General features: G+C 38.4%; 1 protein-coding gene across 1 annotated transcript in view; it reads left to right on the top strand.

Annotated features, from left to right (window-relative positions):
• arhgap32b (Rho GTPase activating protein 32b) overlaps positions 1-18,602 on the top strand; it is a 599,869-nt gene that overhangs the window by 531,646 nt on the left and 49,621 nt on the right. The window lies entirely within an intron of this gene.

Here is an 18,602-nt window from a genome sequence, read left to right as displayed (position 1 = left end):
TGTGAGGTTCATTGATTTGCTTGTCTGCAATGGCTTATTAGAGACAGCCACCAAAATTCAGTGATCTTTGTGTAGTTACTTGTTACAGACAGCTTTAGGAATCTGTCTCTGCGGACTTGTTAATGGCAACATCATGAATCTCTGTGGTCGCTTGTTAGATAGAGCTACCAGAATTCAGTTGTGTGTCTCTCTTGATGTATAGATAGACACGGTTTTGCTTGTGTTGGAGTATTTTGGTAACTTTATAAATGTGTTGGTCTGTAATGACATCTTAGAGATGGCAAATTTAATTTGCCTTGCATAAGTAAGTAATATTAATAAAGTACCTATCATAGACAAAAGTCACAAAAGTGCTGAACAATACAATGTAGAATAAAATTAAATATCAAAGCAACATTTAAAACAAGGACAATTTCGGGCACTACCCAATGCCTGCCTAAATAGATGCATCTTAAGTTGACACTTCAACAATTCAGTAGAATCTGCTGGTCTCAACATCAGTGGAAGACCGATGGCCTGAAATGTGTGACCCCTATGCATCTTCAGTCTGGTACAAGGAACCAAAATATAACTGAGCAGATCTCGGAGCACAGCCAGAGGTGTAGTTCTGAAGGAGGTTGGTGATAAATTGAGAAGCTTGACCCTATAATAGCTTGTCAGATATTGTTACCAAGAAGTGTTTGCTTGTACTTGTTTTATCAACTTCATTAATTTGTTAGTCTGTAATAGCTTACTAGAGATCAGAATTAAGGCTAAGTTCACAGTACTACATTTCCATTTAAAAATTGTTTTTTTTTTTTAATATCTCTGTCCACACAGTCTTTTTTACATAGTTTATGTAACTATCTCCATCCATACTAAAATAACCAAAAATGCATATGATGTAGTCATCGGCCTACATTTGGCATGCACGCAGCATAGGCTTCTTACTAAAACTGACAGTCCTCAAAGGGATGGTAATGCTGCGGCCCACAGGATTTATCGCATAGCTGTAGCAATCAGTAAATTTGCCTTTTGTGCATGCTTGCAGCAATAAGACTGTTCGAAACACAATTTAGATGCATACAGGTAAGCAACACAACTAGCACCATGAAAAGAAACTCTAAGCTCGCCTTGTTGTAATATGTTTTTTTCTATGAAGGGTCACCAGTCAGAAAATGAGACAAGCAGGATTCAAATGAGGGAAGGGCCACATAATAAGCACAAACAAATAAGAGCACAATTATATTCTGAGTTTTCAAAAAAAACAAACAAAAACCACATTTTTGCCCATCCACACCACAACTCTGAGGCTGCATTATTGGAAGTATACAGCTCCAGAGAGCATTATCAAGGGTCGAAATGCTGGTGTAGTATAGACTAAAGGCAAAAATGGAGATTAATGTCTGCATTTTTAAAAGGAAACATAAAAAAAAGAAAAAAACTGAGATAAAATCTGAGATATCTGAAAAGATGCTGATATTTTGAAATAATCATGCTATCAGATATCTTTAATGGATTTTTAAGAGATCACAAAAATAATTTTCAGATATTGGCAAATGTTCACAGCGCTTGCCATACCAGTTAAAATAAAGTGTTTACTTTTATTTTACATAATGTGTAAAGTTTTTTAAAACCTGTCAGGATGTAAACAATAACGTTCTCTTCCCTCTTTTCTACTGTGAATTTCCCCTTGGGATTAATAAAGTATCTCTCTCTCTCTCTACTAAAAGTTTTACTCTGGCTGTTGGCCTTCCTCTCTTTCTCTTGGGTGGGAGTTGAATTGAACTTAGTCTTGTTACATTTGACTTGTTTGTATGGAATGTTACTTGCTTTTAATAAAATCAGTAGAAAATAAATTAATTAATTTAATTGAGTAATTAAAAGGAAACATTATAGTGTGGGCTGGGCCTAAGTCTTTATAGACAGACAGACAGACAGAGTCAGCTACAGGAATCTATCTATGTGGGCTATATGGAGTCTGCTGCCAGAATTCAGATGCTTGTTTGTAAAAGACAGGTACTGAAGCTTGTTTGTCTTTGTGAACTTATTCATGGCAGCTTAATTCATTTACTTGTCTGTAATGGCTTACTAGAGACCGCTATCATAAATCAGTTTTTTTTTTCTTTATAATGATGTTTTTAAGAAACCTACAGGAATCTGCCTGTGTGGTCTTTTTAGTGGCATCCTGTACCATTTATTTGTCTGCTTGTAATGACATGCTACTAACACCTATAACAATCTGACTTATCTGTAAGTGCATGTTGGAGGTATCCAACTAAATCCAGGTATCCACCTATAACCTGCTAGTTTATGATGGTTTGTTAAAGATAGCTATCAACTTCAGTTGTCTCTCTGTAATGACTTGCTAGAAATGGCTACAGGAATGCTGTATGTTGGTTTGGGCCTTTTGGCAGCTTCTAGCATTCATTTGTCTGCTTGTGAAGGTATACTAGAGACCACTATCACCATTTCTCTCGTCTATGATGGATTGTTGGCGATATCTTACTGAATCAATGCAACTGTTTGACCTTGTTATCAACAGCTTCATTCATCTGGTAGTACAGTAAATAGTTGTTTGTTAGAGACAGCTACTAAATTTCAGTTGTCTGTCTCTAGTGACTTGTGTACAGTATTTAAAACATTTACAAGAATCTGCCAGAGTGGGCTTTTTGGGGACAGCTTAGAGAATTTAGTTGTATGCTTGCAGCGACTTGTTAGACACAGCTACTAGGATCTGTGTATGTGAGCTTGTTAGGATCAGCTTAATTTATTTTCTTGTTTTTAATGACTAATTAGAAAGAGCTACCAGAATGCAATTCTAAAGTTCTATAGTGACTTGTTAGAGAGAGTTGTACCAGAATTATTTTGTATTTCTGTGATAACTTGTTCTCAACAACTACATTTTTGTGTGTCCATAAGGTGGTATTTTGACAAATTAGCAATTGTTTCAGTCTGTAATAAGGAAGAGATAGCTACAAAAATCTTTATTGTGTCAGGGTGGCTCGTTACAGATGGCTTTGCATCTATCATTGTACTCATTTGTTTGGGGTGGCTGTTGAAATCTTTATATAATTTATTAACACTTTATTTTGGCCTTGAATGGCTTGTAAGAGACTAAATTGTCTGTCTGAAATAACTTGTTTTCACACCTACCTGTTTATCTGTCTCTATAAAATATTTGATGATCTTCCTAATATTGTTAGTTTGTAGGAGATGTAAGAGACATGTGATGACCCGTAGGAAACAGGTACCATAATGCAGTTGTCCTCAGGAATCAGACTTTTTTTAATTTTAATTCAATTTAATTTACTTTAAATGATCCATTTGTTAACTTTATTGCAGAGTCTCATAGCTGATTCAGGGCACATTTCACCACATGCTGTACTTTTATAACTGTGTATGTGACAAATAAAGGACCTTGAATTGTCCTTATGGGTCTGCTAGAGACAGCTCCAAGAATTAACTTATCTGTGGTGTACTGTTAGAGACAACTACTGGAATCTGTCTCTGTGGACTTGTTAGTCGCAACATCATCAATGTCTGTAACCACCTGTTCGACAAACCTATAAGACTTCAGCTGTGTGCGTCTTTGTTGACTTTCAGCTTCAGTTATGTCTATACTGGAGTATTTTTCTAACTTTATAATTTTGTTGAACTTTAATGACATCTTAATTACAGCTAAATAAATTCTCTTGTATATGATAGCTTGTAAGATACAGTTACCAGACTGTCTGTACTTGTTAGTAACAGCTTCATTAATTTGCTGGTCTGTCATGGCTCCACGAGAGCTGTGTTGGCTTGTTAGGCCCAGCTACCAGAATCCTTTGTTTGTGTACATCGACTCGTGAAAGTAAGCTGCAGGAATCCACTTGTCTCTCTGGATTTTTTTGAGAAAGCCTCCGAAACATACTGATTCTGTAGTCTCTTGATAGGAAGTGCTACGTGAATCCAGGTTTGCTTGTCCGTCATTGTGCACAGAGGTGGTTTTCCACTGTCAAGTCACTTTCTTTTCTTCTCCCTCCCTCTTTATAAATTGAAAGCCTAATTGCTTTGTTGGTTACCCTGAGTTAGCTGTGTTTTTATCGTTAGCAATGCAGTCATGACTCTGATAATGCCCTTTTACATTACTAAGCAAGTTTGGTATAACTGTTTAGCTGTAAATATCATAGTACAAATAATAGTATGCAGTTTGACACAACCCATGGACCTCCTATAAATTAAGCAAGATAATTCAGTACTATTTGACTTTTATGCATTAAAAAATTCATGTCCTTAAACTTGAGTAATATTTCACAAACAAAAATCAAATGCATTATTGATTAATTGTACACAGAGTCACATCTCTTTATCTGTCAAAATGCTTGTCAACACTCTGCTATTCAGATTAATTAAACAGCAAACGTTCACCTCTCCAGACAATGAAAGGGCAGCTTCTTTCTCCTTCATTCACAGCACTGCCAAGCAGATACAAGACAAGATGTGGCTTTTGTCTTCTCTCCCTTTTTCATATTCCCAGATTTAAACATATGTTGTCAAATGGGCTTAATCTAAAGCAGACTCACGATCAGAGCCAGGATCGACTCCTCACTCTGGGTGGGGATCTTACTTATTACAAACACTTCACATAGACGTCCATACACAGAAATTACCTTTAAGATACATATACTGTATATGGACATAAATTCACATTTCCTGTTCCTTTTCAATGCACAGATTTGTATGTTTCAGGATAGGGCAGGGGTCTCCAACTCCTAGTGCCCAGAACTTGTCACAACACTCTGTGCCTACACTCAGTGAAGAAGACTATATAAACATTACCTCAATCAAACTGATCTACAAAAAATACAAACATTTAAGATGGTGATGCAGGTATAGGGATAAACTCTGGTGAAGTTCTGAAAAAGACAAAAGGAAGTATTCAGTATTGCTTAGATGAGACATTCAAAGTTTAGTCTATTGTCCAAAATGCTTTTTCAGCATGTCGCACAGAATCATTTTGTAGAATATGAGCCTCAAGGAAAGGTTATGGAGATTATTTAAGAATCTAATGATTAACAGAATTAAACATATAGACACCCATGCAAAACCATCAATGAGGCAGATGATGAGCTTATGAATGTTTGATGTATATAGAGTACAGTAATGTTCTTTATTCTGAGCTTAACATCATGTGCATAACGTATTGAGCATACATTATTGTAAATTAGTTATCCTGGGGAAGCAGCATGTTTTTACTCAAAGGATGAAGATCCAGCCCAATTGTGTATTTTGTGTGCCTAACTGCATGGATTATATTGTGTGTACCACAGGGAAAGAGAGAAAGTAGAATATGAGATTAGCTCTTAAAGAGGTTCATTTGTGTGCAGACTAAGATGTTTGGACACATCCAGCAGAAACAGACACCCAATTAATGTCAATTGTCAATTTATTTATAGAGCACATTTAAAACAACATCAGTAATGCTGTAACCAAAGTGCTTTACAATAAAATATACAATAAGCATAAATAAAATAAATAGAATAAAATGCAATAAAAAAATACAAACCAGTAGTAAATTGAAACAAACAAATGACTATGAGGAAGGAACCATCAGTATCACTTCTGTCACATCACAGAAAGCTAGAGAATAGAAATAAAATAGAAACAGAATAGAATAATTAAGTCACTTTAATTTTTCAGGTTCCTCTGGGATGTTATGGCCCATACTGTTAAAAGCAGAAGTGACACCTAGGAGAAGAGTGTAGACAAATATTTAAAAATATAATTTAGGAAGAAGTCCTTCCAGCGGCTAGGGTTGGAAACCAGACAGACTCTAAATGTGCAGCAGTTGGGAAAGCAGCCTGTTTAGTCCACAGAAGCCAGACATTTGCAGTTCGACTGCCGACATTTAACAGTGCTCACAAAAAAAAAAAATGATTCTAGCCAATGTGTACACATGCTGTTGAATATTTGGGGAATCTGCATACAAACAGATGTATATGGGTGTCTGTGTTAGGTTAAAGGTGCATGCTTATCTATCTACACGCATGCATGCCTATTCAGTTATCAAGAAAAAAGCTGATGTGTGTGCAACACGAGTCCCATTTCAGATGCATTGACATGTAAAATATACTCCAAATCATGTAAAAATGTGTGTGTATGTTTGCAAATATACAGTGTGTTTATGTGCATGTTTTATTTATTTATTTATTTATTTATTTATTTATATATAATATAGTGGTATATGGCCGGCCGTTCTTCCTGGCCAATACCCCCACGCCGCCAGATGGAGCCCTCCCAGCAACATGGACCTTGGAGTTTTTCTTCCCAGCCCTGCTGGATACCGTGGGGGCCGCCAGGGGATGCTGCAGGGAGGCCCAGGGACTTGTACTTTCCATATAGCCCGGAAGTACTTCACAATCACGGGAACGGAAGAGATGATATACTTCCGGGGTGAAGAAAAGAAGAGTTTTGATCTGACCTGGAAGTGCTAAGAATCACATGGATCAGAAGCACTTCCAGGTCATGGACTATAAAAGGACTGTGGGAGATCCCAGCAGTGAGCCGAGTTGGGAGGAAGGGTGACTGAGCTGCTGGGAGTGGAGGATTGTTGTATTGATTTATTGATTGTGGATTGTTTATTGGAGTATTGCGGAGTGGAGGGTGCTTTGTGCACATTTATTGCAATTAATTTAGTTGGACTTTTTATCTGGTGTCTGGCGTCTGGTCTGAGGGTTCAAGGGGACGACAGCGCCCCCTATCTGTCACAATATATAATATGTATGTATATATATATATATATATATATATATATATATATATATATAGATATATATATATATATATATATAGATATATAGATATATAATACTAGGGGACTTCGCTCGCCAACCCCTGTGTTTGGTTTTCCAGATACACACTTTTAAGATTTTTTTTTTCTTTGAATTGTTGCTATTTCGTTAGTTTCACTGTTATTTCAGAACTTATATAAAACCAATATTTGGAATCTTTCGGGTCCCAATATGCTGAATCTTTTAAATGAGGTCAGTGAGACATGTGTTTAATGACTTTGTACCATAATTCAGGATAGGTTTCTCTGTCTGAAATTTCAGCACAGACAAAGCGATCAACATCATCAGCAGTTAATAATTTTTTTTGCAAAGTAACCAATAAATGCATGTGAGGTAAAGCCCGTTTTTGAAATTCTCTGACTTAAACTTCAAAGCCTTACAGTAGTTTCATACTTCTGACATCACCTGTGTCCATATATTCGATCTCTACTCACCTTTTAGTTATTTCTCCGAGTAATCATTTCTCTTTGTTTGTGCTAATGCAATGTTTACTTTCTTTTTCTTGACACTGTCGTTGTTTTCTGCTTTCATATTCTGTATCTTACTCTGCATGTGTTTTGCGCCTACGTTTTTCTTGAGTCTTTTGAACTCCAGTTTTCATTATCTCTAACCTGCTCTGCATGTGTTTGGCCCCCTTTTTTTAACCTCTTTATGATGTTTTACTTTGTTTTCTACTCTGTCTTTTCTTTCTGACCTCGTTTTTCGTATCAGTATGCTGCTGCTGGAGTATGTGAATTTCCCCTTGGGATTAATAAAGTATCTATCTATCTATCTATCTATCTATCTATCTATCTATCTATCTATCTATCTATCTATCTATCTATCTATCTATCTATCTATCTATCTATCTATCTCGCGCATACGTCTTTTTTTTTTTTTTTGCGCCTTTCGGATTCCACTGCTTTCATAATCTGCTCTGCATGTGTATAGCGCCAATGTTTGTGAACGTGTTTATGACGTTGCGAAGTCGAAAAGACTTTGTTTTCCACGCTTTGCCTTTTATTTCTGACCTCGATTTGTCCTGCTGTTTTTTTCAATTACACCTGGTTCTGATGATTAATTACCTTCTGTTTGCGCTAATGCGATCTGACGTAATAAAATGTTGCAAAAGTTCTATTTGAACAATCGCCGACTTCGTAACCCCAAACACAACTTTCTAGCACCCTCTCCGACCTCTCCTCCCCTGGGTCTCACCCCCCACCCCTTACTGCATCAATCAATACCCCGCTATCAGTCTTCCGTGCTGTACTCCGCCCTCCCTCAGTCGGACCTAACAGTCACTTAAAACAAAAAAGGCTTCAACTTGGCTGGGATGCTACAATACTTTAGAATTTTACTGCTTTCATATTCTGTACCTTTCTCTGCATGTGTATCGCGCCATCGTTTGTTTGAGCCTTTCGAATTCCACTGTTTTTATAATCTCTTATCTGTCCTTTTTTTTTCTCCAACGCTTTTGGGTCTCTCTTCTCTGCGCTGCTCTTTCATCTAGGACGTATTGTCCTTATACACTTTATATGTGCTGAGAGCACAGGATCTGTGTGTGCTACGTGCATTTACATGTCTGAGTGTTTTGCTGGCTGGCCGTGCTCTTATTTGATAAGAAGGGCGTGTCTTGCAAGAATCTCATGTTCCACGAACCCGCGAGACGGCCCTGGGACAATCTCTTGGCACCAAGTCTCATGTTTACGGTCCCCGCGAGATGCTCCGTGGCCAATCTTTTTTGTCTCGCGGGTCTTAAATGTCTTCCGAGAACTTCCGAGAAAATCACGTATCGTCGCCTTGCTTTTTTTTTTTTTTTTTCCCAGGATTTTTTTTATAATAGAGAGATGTGTGTGTGTGTATGTGTGTATATATATATATATATATATATATAATGTACAAAATAAAGTACATTAGCAATGGTTAGGGGTACTAGCTTGTAACTCTATTTATTGTGATAGTCAAATAAATTGAAAAGAAAACGCACTCATAGGTGCAAACAAAAATGTAATCCTGAGGGAAAACTCTGTCTTCCTCACCTGCAGGCTCTTAGTAAACAGTAACTTCTGAGGTTTTCTTTTGGGGCAGAGCCAGTGTGTGTATATATAAGTATGTACTGTATATACAGTATGTGTATATGCCACACTCATATATATTTTAGGCCTGGGAAAGTTGACACGTTAATTTTTGCGATTCATTTGGCCTCTTGAGATCAACGCCTCAGGCAGTTCTTTGGTCAAGGTGACATTTTTATGTTCTTTTTTTTTAACATTATGAAACAATAATACAAATAAGTTAAATGTGTACCTAAAGAACTACATACACATCCAGTACCGTGTTTAAAGTTTTAAGAAATAAAATTTTCATTTAAAGGTTTAGCATTTCCTATTACACAGTTCAAAATGATACACATCAATAAGCAGCACTGGTGTTCATTTTCTTGATTTATACGTACTGATATAGGTGCAGGGAAGTGGGAGGGATGGGGGTTTACGGCAGTCATGGTGCAATGCTACAGAAAAGTTCCGATGGTAAAAAAAAAGGGTGCTCTTTTTTTTTATTTTTATTTCATGTTTCTCCAAGAAGATCAAATCAAAGTCATCTATTATATAAAAAAAGATCCTGGGACGAGACGAGACTCTTTAGCCTGAGATGAGACGTGACTTTTTCAGAGAGATGCTTTCAAGTCCCACATGCCCGGGTCCGGAAATAAAAAACAAAGAGTAGATGACAAAGTAGAACATCGTAAAGAGGTTCCAAAACATTGGCGCGATACACATGCAGAGCAGGTTAGAGATAATGAAAGTACTAAAATTCAAAAGTCTCAAAAAAATTATAGTAAAGATCACATTAGCACAAACAAACAGAAATTATTACTCGGTGAAATAACGGAATAGCGAAAAGAGATTGAGTATATTGTTTGGATTTAAACTTTAAGTCGGAGACTTGTAGATCGTCTAATTCGTGTTGCCATCAGGGAAAAGTAGTGTTTCTTCCCAATGTAGAGGCATATTCACGAGAATTAAAAGATTTGTTGTTTGGTGAAAATGAAATCCACATATGCGAGCGATAGAGACACAAAGTGGCTGGCACGTAGCACAGGCCGAGGGGTTTTAGCAAAGCGAACAGGGGGCAAAGCCCCCTAGTATCACATAATGCTACGTTAGTTTTCTTTGAGTGGCACCAAAACCAACATGAGTCTCTAGTACCTCTGTATTTAACGTGTAAGTCTTCCAGCCAGCTTACAGTGCTGACTGGTTTAATTTTATGAATCAGAAGTGTAATGATGATCCCTACCCATGATTCAAGGCTGCAGTATCTTTGCTAATTTATACAAAGAACGCAACATAACCATCCAAGCAATTCACAGTGTAAGTTTTTAAACGAGATAGCAACTACAGAGATCTTTTTTAGCATGCCAGAAGCATTAGTGTAAATAGAGCACTGTTTTCCATCCGTTTTTCTGTGGTGGCACACTTTTTATAACCCAAAAATTCCCAAGGCACACTACAATTCTACAAACAACAAAATCCATACACGTGCTAAACTGTCTGAAGGGGCGGGACAGGGAGGCAGCAAAAAAAGCAGCTCAGACATTGCTGTTTGCAGACACAAAGCTTAGTGATCACTTTAGATGCATCTTCCAGCTGCTCTGTCCCTTTGCCCGCTCATACTGGTGGTCCTCTCTCTTCTTTACTCCACTGACCCAGGGTATGCCCACTGTCCCTCAGCTCTTTGATAGTCGCTGGCAAACATGCACCCAGGTAGATAGAACTCTGGCACGTCTCCTGGCTGTGCTGTGTCTGGAAAATGGTGATCGTGGAGCTGCTTTTATGTTGGCTTCTTTAGGTAGTCCCACCCTTCTCAGACAGATCTCAACCACCTGAGGAGAAAAACCTCACACCATGACAGGGATAATGTAAAAAGAGGACCATGTGACCAGGCTAAGTTTTGAACCAAAGACTTATCATTTACCAACGTATGTGTACAAAGACATAAATTTGGAAAAATTATTACATTATCAAGTGTTTAGGAATAGAATAATCCAAAGCTGAACTGCGTTCCTATAATGACTAATGAAATCCATTAATGGCTGCACCTTTGAGAAGTAAAATATTCGTAGCCAGAAGCTTGTACTATGCATTCTTTTTCTCTTAGCTGATGTCACTTTCTTTTTCCCCCATCAACTATTTTTCCTCTAGTGGTGCCAGCTGAATGTTTAGTTTCCACATAGTAATAGAATTTTTTTTTTTTTTAAATCGGAAGCCTGTGATTATCTGCATAAGAAATGCTTAACATTTTTGCGCGTCTGCATCTGACACTTGAGGATTTATTGTTTCTGTATTCCTGAATTGTGCTGTAATTATGTATTGTAACAGCTGCATAATAAAACAGTTCTGGATTGTGTGTCATACAGACCAGAAATTTCAAATAATTTGTATGATGCACTTAAATTTAGCAGTACTTCTGTTGTCCATACGTTTACATCAGAAATGATTTTCTCTTTCGAGTATATTTTTATAAAAAGTAAAAGTTATAGTGATGGATTTAGAATGAGGTAAGTGAGTGTGGTATGATAAATTCCTTCATACTGCATGACTGTACACCGTGAATACAATGGCAAACTCTCTCTCGGCTTATAATGTGATAGCACACTAATACATTTACAGTATACTTTTAAAAGCATTTTTTTTTTATAATGTGCACTACAGCTATTCAATTTCTGCTGTTGAGTCTTTTCTGTTTCCATCTGAAAATTAATTTATAATGCTTATCTGCATGTTGAGATGTTTTACTTATTGCATTCCCTATACTGTGGTACCTCGGTTTGTGAGCATAATTCATTCCAGAAACGTGCTCGTAGTCCAAAGCACTCTTATATCAAAGTGAATTTCCCCATAAGAAATAATGGAAACTCAGATGATTTGTTCTACAACCCAAAACTATTCATATAAAAATGATTAATACAAAATATAAAGTAAAAATACATAAAACAAATTAAGACGACACACAGAAGAGCGTCCCAAAGCAATCGCAGTCTCCCAGCGCTGTAGCAGTTCGCTGTAAAAGCGAATCCGAAAAGATCGCTGACATGCTATAAGCGCCTGCCATCGTTGGGTGATACAAGGAATATTATAAATGTGCAGGGTCCTGCCTGACTGCTGTGTCTGTGTATAAATAACCGCGCTGTTGCTGTTTCAAGCTGAATAAAGCTGGTGTTGCTAAAGTACTGAGACTCAGCTTCGTGTTTTAGGGTGCAAGACGGGGACTCGCACGTCACAGCACACACACACACACACACACACACACACACACGAGCGCGTGCGTACGTGCAAACACACATACACACACACACGCGAGCGAGCGCACACACAGTCACAATGCTAATGCTGTAGTAAACAGTATACGCTCGTACAGATGTTGACTATATGAGTGAGGCACGCCGACTCAGATGGAGAATAGGGGACGATTGCCCACAATCCCGCAGCGAGAGAGAGAGAGAAGAACCATCTGCTCAGTTGTGATCACATGACGCTTAGCAAACAAAGTGTATACATACTACTCGTACTGCAAGACCTCACTCGTTTATCAAGTCAAAATTTATTAAAAAATTTTTGCTCGTCTTGCAAAACACCCGTAAACCAAGTTACTCGCAAACCGAGGTTCCACTATACTTCCCAGAAAGGAGTGAGTGATTTGAGTTTTTTTATTACCTTGGGGTGATGGTTATCTTACCCGTTTTGTATTCCTCCTTTTTGGGCCTGTCTGTATTACCCTGAATTATATTAAAAGTATTTAAAAAAAAATATTCAAGAATGCTGTCCTCTTGGCAATGAGGGTTTTTCTCCCACCACTACACTTTACCTTCCATGTGCTAAGGATGTGTTTTGTTAATCAGAGACCCTTAACTGCCTGTCTGTGGGCAAGTAAAGTTGTCGTACTTTTAGTCGTAGGATGTTCCAGACTTGCTGACAGGCATTGCTGATCTTGTAGCCAGACCGTGTCAGTTTTCACAAATGAAAAATGCTAGGCTTTTCAAAAGTAATGTCTTTCCAGCACAGTCCTTCTCGCTCCTTTTTCTGATAGTCAATTGAGTGCCACCTATGCAGTATCTATTGTTAAAGCTTTTCTCTTCTCCAGATGAAAATTCTCTTTTATAGGGCTTGTCTGCTGGGTGAGGTGTTTGACTGATTGCATTCTCTAAGTTTCCCAGAAAGGAGTGAATGATTGTTTTTTGTTTTTTTTACTACCTTTGAGAGATGATTATCTTACCCAGAGGGCATTCCTCCTTTGTGCTCCCATTTCTGTATTACCCTGAATGATATCTGATTTGGAGTAAGCATGCTCTGCCAGTGGACTGCCATCCCATGTTCCTACCTTGTTTTCCAGCTCGCTGCAACGCTACTATTGAATTAATTGGATTCAGTAAATGAATGGATGGATGATTGAACTGTTTTCTTTATCATATACCATTAATACAAGATCTCCTGGTTCCGTCACAAAGGGACATAATAGTCATTGTCAGTTTAATATCATGCAATAGAAGTTAACATCTGACTGAGGGACATGACATGAAAACAAGTGTTCTGTGTTGGTCAGCAAGAATCTTCACTTTCTGTTTCTTTTTGGCATTTTTTGGTGATTTGCTCTTGAGGATATTGTTTAAAAAAAGAAAGATTAATGGTATATTCTGCAGCTGTAAATCGTATAGCCCTGACTATAGAGTCAATGCAAAGGACAGAGTTGCAAACCACTTAGACATGTGGGCTACCAATGGGTTTCTGTTAGTCCAAAAGACCAAAATAGGAATGATGTTGGTTAATAATCAGGGTTTTCAGTAGGCCTGAAGGATATTTACCTTTAAAAATGATGATTTTGTCATTGGAAACGGACTGATCTATCAAATATTTTCCTAAAGGTTCTGTTATTTAAATATTAAGGAAATTTTGACCCTGGATGGTTTTGTATTTTTAACCAGCAATCTAAGTACGACAGCATTCTGCTTTAATAAATATTTAACATCCATGCATCTTTAAAAAGTAAAGCACGTTCTTACTTTGTGTTCCTCCGGACTTATTCACAAGATGCCTCTAATTAAATTGGAGGCTTCATTTTCTCCTTCCAGGCATTTTGGAAAAAGCTAACCGGCCTTCCAGCATACAATCTAATATCTTCCTAGCAAAGCCTTTCCTCTCTCCCCATCCTCCCACTATTCCTAGCACCATTCCTTTGCATAATCAATTGCTATGGCAGCAAATGAGCTTAAAAGGGTTAAAGGTCAGCTAGAGTCTTTGGCACACATCTTAAAGCTGCATAGGGGAGTCATTCTCATGTTTATCCTCTCATTAAAGCAGATATCCATTTTACCACTTTGTGTTTCCTAATCCTCTCAATAGCACCCTGACCCGCCATCAAGTCCTCCTCCCAGTTTTGTTCATTTGCTTTGCCAGGCCTTTAAATAGCAGAACTAACCTCTTGTGTAAAATTATAAAGCTCTTTCATATTTTCCTTGCCATTATGATGTTTTGTCATTGTTGGGACAGTGTCTGGTTTGGTTTGACACAGTATAAAAGAGTATGACCTGATTTGAGATTAAACAAGTGGTTCACAGTAAGTTACGCCACATAGCCATTATTATATTGGATGTGAACAATTGAATGTATTTGCATTTGAGTGAGCCTTCTGATGGAATGTCATTCTATCCAAGACTGGTTCCTGTCAGCAGACAATCACTAACAATTCCAAGAACCTTTTATGTGCAAATATATACTTGATTGTAAAAGCCACAGGGACCATTGTTTCTGTACTTTGGAATTGTTTTTGGCAAGTTGGAGATGTAGGTCAAATCAAATAATTTAAGGAAAAATTAGAGCTACAAGTTAGAAAAGTGGTGTGGTGGGTAGCATTGCTGCCTTTTGGGTCCACCACCCTGGGTTTAGATCCCCTGTTGGTTGTTGCTGTGTCAGTCTTCCCGTCCCCAAATACCTGCTGGGTTGATTAATTTATCCTGTAGCTTTTGAGTTGGAAGAAATGTAATGATCCATCTTTAGTGGTGAATTTCAAGGTTTAGAAAACATGTACTAGATACCCATTAAGGAATCTTTCTTCAAGACTGACAAGATTCTCTGCTATTCTTCTGTTACTTTAGCATCACTGTAAGTTGCACCTGCTACATTTTTGTGTCAAGTCAAGTCAAGTTGGGGAGCATGCACTGGTACAGTGCGTTGCCGCACCCACTACACGTCGATACAGCTCGGGATCTTGGTTGGCAACCCCCCCAGGCAGACACGCGGTCCAGTCATACCCTCCAGAAATTACCCTCTATCTGCTGCAGCCAGGTGTTACGTGTGCGACCCCTTGGCCTGGTCTAGCCACTTGGGTCCCCAACAATAAGGATCTTATCAGCCGGATCACCCTTGGGGAAACGCGCCACGTGGCTGTAGTGCCGTAATTGACGCTCCCTCACAATGCAGGTAATGTGCCTCATTCGGGACTCGTTGAGCAACCGCTCATTTGACACAAAGTCAAACCAATGGTACCCAAGGATTTTCCAGAGAGACACAGTACTAAAGGAGTCCAGTCTTCATCTCAGGTCACTGTATAGCGTCCATGTCTCACAACCATATAGTAAGACAAGAAGCACCAGGACTCTAAAGACTTGCACCTTCGTCCTTTTGCATAGATATCGGGAGCACCACACACCCCTTTCCAGCGACCTCATGACACCATCATGCTCTCCCAATCCGTCTACTGACTTCACAGGAAGCATCACCAGAGACATGAATGTCACTGCCAAGGTAAGTAAACCTCTCAACAAGGTCAACACTCTCTCCGCCAACAGACACACTGCTGATGGCTGTGCCCAAGAGGTCATTAAAGGCCTGGATCTTGTTTTTTATCCAGGACACTTGCAAGCCCAGACACTCAGACTCCTCACTCAGTCTCTTGAGAGCCCCTATCAGAGCCTCCATTGACTCCACAAAGATCACAGCATCGTCAGCAAAGTCAAGATCCGTGAATCTTTCTTCACCAACAGATGCCCCACAGCCACTGGACCCCACGACCTTGCCCAACACCCAGTCCATACAAACATAGAACAGAGTAGGAGCAAGAATACACCTTACATTCTTACATTCTTGTGTGGTGACTGGAATTTCTCAAAATAATCAAAATGTTACCAAAGTTATGTGGTTTTTAGAATTTTAACTAGTACTCTGTAGCTTATTTAATTTATTTACTTTGCACCTTTCTTTGCATTAAGAGAATCCTTATTAATTTAACATAATTAGTTATTATTATATCCCATCATAAATTTTTAATGACACTCTGCTGCTTGCATGTCTTCACAGAACACATTTTGCCCAGTGTTCACCCAGATTTAAAGAATTGTCTTATTGATACTTGCTGTCTCCTAAATTTTTGGTCTCTCGTTTTGCTTTTTTTTTTCTTTCTTTTTTTTGCTGTCTTCTTTACATTTCATCAGCTTCCTCCTTTTTAGGCCAAGCATGCAGTCCTTGACCATCTTCTAGGATATGCCTCTGGTTTACAGGTTGAGGATTACCTTGTAATCCATTGTGTGTAACTCTTAAGTAAACTCTTTCATATGCTTGTGAAAAACAACAAATATGCCCAACAGGTTTTTCAGACAGGATGTGTACCTCCTAAATCCATGTTGTTTGTACTTTTCAATATTTGTTCATATCTCAAAACTGCTCTTGATTATGGTTGCCTTTCTAGTGACCACTTATCTAATTTATCTCCTTGGTCAATCAGAGTTACATTTTCAGCCTCCTTATCACCAGATTATTCATCATTCATGTTTAGGAATTGTGAGAAATTTCACATCATTCCTGTTGGCTTTGCTGTAGAGCCCATACTGTTATTAGTGCATTCTGTGCTTCTGTGACATTTAGTGTCTATGATGCATCTCTGTCTATTTTCTAATACTCTAAAACACAGTATTTTGTTCTTCCCTAGCACTGCATTTTATGCCTTCACACTTCTTTCCTCATTTTCCATTCATTGTTCATGAAGATCATGATGATAGTATGCTAACTTGGATAGATCAAGCCATGCAGTGTTCAGCAGCATTCTATGACTTCCCAGGCATTTCTAGGCCACCTGAAAGATGATATACCCTCAGGTCCGCTCCCAAGTGACCATGCCAGTCTACCTCAACTGACTCCTTTCATTTCAGGACTGCTGAAGATTTCCTCCCATGTCTTCCTGTACAGTTGTGCTCTTCACTTCAACACACCAAGTGAGCTCAGCAGTCCTGCACAGTAACCTTATTTTAGCTGACATTTCATTCTTTCCATCATTACCCATAGCTCTTGTCCATATCTGAGAATTAAGGATATAGATTGATCAGTTAAAAAACTCTTCTGTGGAGTAATTCGCCCCCCACACCACCATCTCGACTTGATACAAGATGCACAAAACTGTACACCAGTCTGTCGGTCAGTTTTTTACAGTCTCCTATGTACCTGAATTATGAGCAAGATGTTGAACTCCTCCATGTGAGGCAGTTGTACAGTAAATACTTGCAGAGACCAATCTACTCTTTCCCTTGAAGCACCATGACCTCAGATTTGGAGGTGATAATTCTCATCCCACTTTCATCACATTCAGTTGCCAACCACTTTAACAGGCACTATAGATTACAATCTGATAAGGCCAATACAACATCATTATTTCTTCCTCAATTGAATCTGCATGAAGTATTCAAGGGGGAGACCCAAAAATTCCTGAAATTGTAAAAAAAATATATATATATAGATATCTTTGAGATGCAATCCACTTATCCCAGCCCTTCACTGATTTGTGTTAATATTTACTATACTAATCTTTTGTTACCATGTCTAGAGCCTCCTGCAATTATTTTTTTCCTGGATTTCTAACAAAGTATCAAGTTTTCGTTCTTATTGTCTAAATGTTAATCTTGGGGGGTTGGGGAGTCACAGGGAGTGAGATCTGACAAATAAAGGAGGTATGAACCAAAAAACCACATTGTTTTGGTCAAAAACTTTTACTGATAATGCGGCATGTGCAGGTGTGCTGTCATGGTGCGACATACAGTTTTGTGTGTACCACTGCTTTGCGCCCTCCCCCACCATAACCTATCGTCTATGGGGGTGCAGAGGGTTGAAAGCTTTACATTCATCAAAAATTTAGATCTCCGGTTTTCGACGGATCTCGATGTTTTAGGGTTACCTGATACCGAAAACATCGATATCTCAATGATATAGGTTAGCTAATTTCCTTTTTCTTTTTTTTTTTTTTTTTTTTTTACAGTATATATATATATATATATATATATATACAGTAATCCCTCCTCCATCGCGGGGGTTGCGTTCCAGAGCCACCCGCGAAATAAGAAAATCCGCGAAGTAGAAACCATATGTTTATATGGTTATTTTTATATTGTCATGCTTGGGTCAAAGATTTGCGCAGAAACACAGGAGGTTGTAGAGAGACAGGAACGTTATTCAAACACTGCAAACAAACATTTGTCTCTTTTTTAAAAGTTTAAACTGTGCTCCATGACAAGACAGAGATGACAGTTCTGTCTCACAATTAAAAGAATGCAAACATATCTTCCTCTTCAAAGGAGTGCTCCTCAGGAGCAGATAATGTCAGAGAGATAGAGAAAAGCAAACAAATCAATAGGGCTGTTTGGCTTTTAAGTATGCAAAGCACCGCTGGTACAAAGCTGTTGAAGGCGGCAGCTCACACCCCCTCCGTCAGGAGCAGGGAGAGAGAGAGAGAAACAAAGTCAAAAATCAATACGTGCCCTTTGAGCTTTTAAGT

The sequence above is a fragment of the Erpetoichthys calabaricus genome, chromosome 9 (assembly GCF_900747795.2).
Source record: "Erpetoichthys calabaricus chromosome 9, fErpCal1.3, whole genome shotgun sequence".
NCBI lineage: Eukaryota > Metazoa > Chordata > Cladistia > Polypteriformes > Polypteridae > Erpetoichthys > Erpetoichthys calabaricus.
The sequence above is the reverse complement of the archived record's forward strand: the minus strand, read 5'-3'. Positions and strand labels throughout refer to the sequence as shown.